Source organism: Cygnus atratus, chromosome Z (assembly GCF_013377495.2).
Source record: "Cygnus atratus isolate AKBS03 ecotype Queensland, Australia chromosome Z, CAtr_DNAZoo_HiC_assembly, whole genome shotgun sequence".
NCBI classification, from domain to species: Eukaryota; Metazoa; Chordata; class Aves; order Anseriformes; family Anatidae; genus Cygnus; species Cygnus atratus.
Genome location: NC_066396.1, coordinates 18,821,479 through 18,828,080, shown reverse-complemented (window position 1 = coordinate 18,828,080; position 6,602 = coordinate 18,821,479).

Sequence of the window (6,602 nt, the reverse complement as noted above, 5' to 3'; positions counted from 1 at the left end):
ACCTTCAACCTCCCCCCCAGAGAGCAAGGGCATAATGAAAACTACACTGTCACCAGATGATAGAGGACATGTCTGTTTTTTCAGAGGTCAAAGGAGCTTTCTGTTGTCAGAACACATTCCTCTTAGAAAATAACAGCAGTGAGTTTACTGGGGGATGGGTATGTCTTCTCTATGCAAACTTCATAGTGACTGTGGAAACCACAAGTAAAAGGGAAAGTTTCTGGTGAGCAGTGTGCACGCCTGTTAAAACTGCCCTGCCAGCCACATGCTATCTAATCCAACCTCTGCTAATTGATGAAATAGTATGGGTCACAAGTTTCTGGCCACGATCTGGCTGCTGAGCTTGAACGTTGCTTCAAAGTCCTGGATGTTTAATAAAAAAAAAAAAAAAAAGAAAAGCTGATAATCTTTTATTTCCGATCCAGTAATACTAACTTTTGGTAGCATATGTCATGTTTGAGGGACAACTTCAGTTATTCTTAAAGTTACTATTCTCCTTTCTGTTGTGTAAAGGGAAGGCATTTTGTTCTCAGTTGCTGTTAATCATGAACCATTTCCAAAGTTCAACTTTGAAGAGATTTCACCTGTTTAGGGGATCTGTGCTAACAAGAGCTTTGTCCTGTCACTTCTGGACTTTTACTTTCTTCGTCGTTTATGGATCAGTGGTAGTAAAGTCACAGAATTGTGCAAGAGTATATACTGGGAAGACTTCTGTCTAGCATATATATTTGTTCTGTCTTTCTGTCTTGTGCTTGTAGCCAGGGCTAAAATAGTAAAGACTAAGCAGGGGATGCTTGCGGGTGAGCAGCTTATGGAAGCCACAGTAAATCTAAGTAACAGGCTTACAACTTGTTCATAAACCTCTGTGCCAAAATGCTACGTTGTACAGCGTTCAGCATTTAACTTGATTTTGTACTTTGCATCACAATCTAGTTACATCAAAAAGTTGCACACAGGTTTTAGAGTGTATGTAATGTAGTATGTTTTAGCAATCCACTGAAATTTTCTGAACTTGGCCTTAACATCATAGTTACCCTCACCCCCAATAACTATGGTGCACTTTACAAAATAAAGGCATTAGCAAAATAAAATTACACTCTACTATTGATGCTTTCATGCCCATTTTGATTACCTGGACTGGAATTTTACAGCAGGGTGTGGGAGGCTAGTTGTGAAAAGCTTGTTGGCTCTCTAGCAGAGAGGGGTGGCTAGTAAAAGTATTTTTCTTCACCCTTGAAGATGTTTTTAAGTGCAAGGCTAACTAATTTCTCCTCCGTTCACAAGAAAAGCATATATATTTATTTCTGTAGTGCTGTTAGAAGAGGGGGTTGGTTCTGGGGCTGTGTGGATCCAGGTGCTCCCCTGGTTCCGTTCCCCTCCTGCCTCCCCAGGAAGGGGGGAGAGTTTGCACACGAGGGTTTGTGCCACTTCTCGGTGGCTAGAAAAGCCCCATTACCTGCCATGGGTTTTGCAGTTTCAGCTTTGACTGCAAATTGTGAGCACCACCAGATGGTTAAAACTTACATTAGCGTGCCAAGGATGTAGGAGTCATTGTTCTGGTTTAACTTCAGTAATTCAACTTATTTAATTAATGCCAGGTCTTGAATAACTAGGACCCATACCAATATATGCTGCTATAGTATTGACTTCATGGTAGGATCTGAAACTCCAGAGACACAGAACTCTTACAGTCAGCCTTGCTCCAGGACACACATGCTTTAGATTGTAATTTATATGCATTAAATTGGACTAAATATACCAGTTTACTTTCTGTCATTTTGATGCGTTCTTTTAAGTACCTTAAAAAGTTCACGTGATGGCTGGATTGTAAAATGTCATTGCTCCTCTAATAAATGCCCATCTCTTTGCTAGGGTGGATACATATAGCCATTTTAAATTCCAATAGTTGTTTTTAATGTTATTCAGATGCAGTTTAATAACAAAAATGTTGAGCATCTTGTTATGAAATAGCCAGTTTGTAATTTCAGCCAGCTTCAGCTCGTGGTCCAGAAGACGGTAGTAAGGTGGGGAATTCAAGTGCAGAATTCTGGAGAAATGCAGAATTAAATATCCTGCAGCTGATTCACCAATTCCCCTTCCTCTCTCTCTTTGTTAAAAATGAAAGTACCGGTTAGGAAAAGACGAAACTAGGATGCATGTGTTTGCTTTCTCTGTTGTTCCCTTTGTACTAGTTGTGCAATCTGAGCCATTCCTAGAAGTGAAAGCAGCGCTGACTCAAATGCACAAGGATGCATTTTAAGGCCACAGGATTTGTTACAGATTAGTGACTAAGGGGCAGATCTCGATGGTCATCCTCTCCCCCCACCTTGCCTTTAATGCAGAGCAAGAATAGGCAATAAATACCTCACAGCACGCAGACCTTAGTCAAGCATTGCGTTTATTTGCGAAGACAACCTTAGCAGTGGAGACAGGCAATAAAGTCGCTGCTACTCCCGCAGAAGCACATTTCTGTAACAACAGATGAAAACCAAGCGTGTGGCACGCCGTCTGCGGGCTGCTGGGAAGCTCAGCTTCCTCCTGGGTGGTGGTCTGCCGCGGCCGTGGTGGTGGACGCGCCCTCGCTGCAGTAACACCCATCACTGCTCCTCGTAGCAAAGCACATGCGCCAACAGATCCGCTCACCTTGCTGCGTGTGGCTTTTTAATAAAGCAGACCTGTTCGGAGCATCACGTACAGCCTGGCGTTTTGATGCGGCGATGGGTTGTCTGGTAGCCAACTGCTTTTTATTTGGGGAGAGGGGCTACAGAGCTCATTATCAAGGCTACTCGTCAGCAAGCGTTACTGTGCCAATATATGCACCTAGGTAAGTGTAGTCATGGGACATGGGGACATATAACAAGGAAAGTGCCTTGATGCTGAATTGAATGCCTAGTGAATGTAAACATAAAATCAAGTTTTATTATGTACTTAAAGTAACTATGGCTGACTAAGCTCCTGGTGATTTGTATGCCTGCTTTGAAGGGCTTGCATACTTCAGCCAGAGGTTAAATCTGCAAATTGCTGCATAAGCTGTCTCTATATGGAAATGTGTTTTAATACCAGTACATGATCTTCATTCTTTTGCAAGCTGCATGTTTATTGTCATATAAAATCTGCTTTATACAGTTTACTTTTTACTGTAAATTTTGAATGTCTTCCTCTTTGTTACCCAGCTGAGCCTGAATGTTGCATTTGTCTACTTCACGATATACAAAAAGAGAAGAAAAATTCCGTACTTACTTTGCGTGTCAGAGTGGATATTTTTGTTACCATAACTTCAGTGACCACAGAGCTGGGGCACTACCTCATAGGCAAGGAACGGAGAAATTCCCAGAGAGGTGACTGCGGCTTACCTGTCCGGGTATTATGGGGATTTCATGTGGCAGGTGAGCGATGGCTCATTCTCCCCTTTTAATCACGCTTGTGGTTGCAACTGACTGAAGCTGCAGTGGCCAGGCGGGTCGCACCGACCAAGCCTGTGCCAATTTTCTTTGTTGCTGGGCCTCGCGCTGCCCTGTGCTGCTTGGAAGCGGTGGCTGTGTCTGGTGGTGGCTCTGCGCTCTGCAGATGTGCTAGTGGTGCTCCAGGCAGCTGCGATGAAACTAGGAAGAGGTGTCCAAAAAAAAATCCCATTCCAAGTAACCTTTCTGGAGGAGCGGCGTGTAACGCCATCTATTTGCACAGCCTTGTTTCCAGAAAAGATGTGGCTACCTCCAGCATTGCCCTTAGTCTCACCTGGATTTGTTTGTTTCTTAAGGGTGGAGGACCCTCACAGCCCTTTGGGGAGCCGGATCTCTGTACTGAAGAAATCACAGGGGGATCTTCAGAGACTGGTCAGCAAGGCCTCAGGGCAGCACCTGACAAAACCTGGCTTCCCCTTCCTGCCTGGAGAGGGAAACCTGCTGGTTCTGTAGGCTGCCCAGTTCCCCCTTTAATGGGGACAGACTCAGTCTGACATATACATACAGGGGTTGCGTTGTGCGCAACCTATGGCAGCAAAAATTGCTGCTTTTGTTGCCACAGGGGAGCAATCCAGGCTTGCCAAGCCAGGTGCCGCTTTGCTGTAAAAACACGCAGAACTAAACCTTTTTCATCAGTGAGTGCCAGCACACTGAGCTGTTAGCTCGCTCCACAGTTTTACTCGCCAGTTTCACAGAAGGCCCCTCGGGTTTCCACGGGCTTTCAGTGCACCTTCCCTGCCTGGGCACGAAGCTGCAGGGCAGCAGTGCCGGCTTTGGGGCCGCAGGGCGAAGCGGTGCGTGAGAGGCGTCAGCGGCTTCACCTTTCTGCTGTCCGAGCCAGGCAGCTTCCTGTAACTGTGCAAGTAAACAAAGGAGAGGAGCGGGGACAGCGAATGACGGGAACGCCGTGCTTCCCACAGGAAGCACATACTTGTGCGGCTTACACATCGGCACGCCAGAAGCCGCCAGGTTCCCGGGGACGCAGGCGAGGCCGGGCGCTGCGCAGCCTCACAGCAGCCAGCGGGCAGGAGGCACCCACGGGCGCCCTGTGCCCCTCGCGGCGGCATGGCCGGAGGGCTGCTGGGGTGACTGCCGCCTCGGTTTGACTGCTGGTAAGGAGAGTAAAGCTGAACCACTCTGCAAAAGCACCTCACGTCGGTTTTCCCAGGGGTTTGTGCTGTTCCTGGTACAGCCTCAGATTCCTGCCTCCCCATTGGTCTCCAGCTATCGTGAAACAACAAGCATAGCCAAAAATCTCCCTCGGGCCCCTGCAAACCACGAGGCTGTGCAAATGAGGAAAAGCCCGGCTCGGGCAGGGAGGCTCTGCTTTCATTCAGCCTGACACCCCCACACCCTGCAGCTGGACAGGAGGTACCAGCAGGGCTGGAAAACCTGGCGGGGATGAGCGAGGGGGTTCACAGCCATGCCGCTGCGGCTGGAGCCCCATCCACCCACCCGCCTCCTCATCTCGGAAAGGAATATCCATCTGAAGCCCTGCAGGCCGTGCTGCTCTGCCTCTCCTGCAACACAAGAAGCTACATGTGAAGGACCAGCCCGATCTGCCCTGCTGTGGCCATGGAGGGAGGGAGAGAGGAAGGGAGGCAGCAGGAACAGCCCAAGGGGAGGCAGGGAGCAAAGAGCGGAGCCGGCCAAGCTGCTGCTCTCAGCCTTGGGCCAAGCAGCTCTGCCTGGCCCCAGCCCAGCTTCAGCACCCACGGGAGCATTCGGCCATGCCGGGAGGCGGCAGCAGAACATTGCATGCGGCTGCTCCAGCCCTACCCACAGCTCGCCTTACTTGTGCCGCCTTTTTTTTTTTTTTTTTTTTTTGGTTTTGGATAATTCTTTTCTGAGGGTTTAGCAACACCCCTTGGCTCTTCTCCTCCCTCCCCCGTTGTCAGCAAAAGAGCTGAGCCTGGCTGTGCAGTCCCATCGCGATACGGAGTAGACATTAAATCCAGACCCACAGGCGGGCTCAGTGCCCACATGCTCCAGGGCAGGTCAATGTCTCAGTGCCTTCTGGCCGGGCCATGGCACAGCTCATCCACACGCAACAGGCCCTGCCTCCCTGTCCCTGCGTGCTGACGAACACAGGGGGTTGCTAATAGGAAGCTGTTCTCATGCATTGCTCCAGCCTGAATCACGGCACTGCAGCATCCAGGATTGGAATGACTGCTGACCCTTGTTTGTTACCAATACGCATTCCCACGCAAGGACTTTGGGAACAAACAGCTCTCAGTGACTGGTTCTGATCCAGACTTGGGCAGCAAGACTCTTCCTGCTTGAACGGATGCAGCTTTTTCCCGTTTTAAGGAAATTTATCACAGCAGAATGAGCATGCACCCAAGAGCCCCAGGGACTGCCTCCCTGTGCGTGCACCGTCTCTCCTTCACCACCACAGGACCGGGTTATGGGTGAGACAAGGGTGCTGTTTTGGTACCAAGGCAGATTCTTTCCTGGAGGGGGGTACCATGACAAGCTCCAAAACACACTCCAGCTGCTGTTTATCCTGGATCACATGTGGCTCACAGAGCCCCAAAAGCCCCCTGTGAGGGCACCAGGCTGCCACCTGAGGAAGCAGCGGCAGGTAGGACAGAGCAGGGGCTGGCAGTGGCTGCCAGAAGGATTTTACCTTCAGAGAGGCTGAGCAGCCACAGGCTGCCCTGCGACAGGGCCTGGCTCCATCAGAGCTCTGCCCCCACCACCCGCAATCTCCATTGGCATCTGGGGGCCACCTCAGGGGATGGGGCTGCCCCCGTCCCCCTCCCCGCTCCTCACCTGGCAGGCCCCACAAGCCCAGGACATCCTGCTGTGCACTCCGAGCCAGCAGCACTTTTCCCTTGGGACCTCCGCAGCGCCTCACCTGGCTTTGTCACCTCGGGGGTCCCCCACCTCCTCCCCCAGGCAAGGTCTCTTCCAAGAAATAGACATAAAAAAAAAAAAAAAAAAAAAAAAAAAGAGAGAGAACCACAAAGCCAGGCCGGCGAAAGTTGCAGGGCCAAGTGCCATGACCTGGGCCCTGTTCCCAGGCTGGTGCCGGGCAGGGCTGGCCGTGAGCCCACTGCCTCCTCCCCGGCACCAGCCCCACACCCCTGCCGCCCTGCCCGGCTTCCTCTTCCTCCTCCTGGCTTCAGCCCAGGGCGA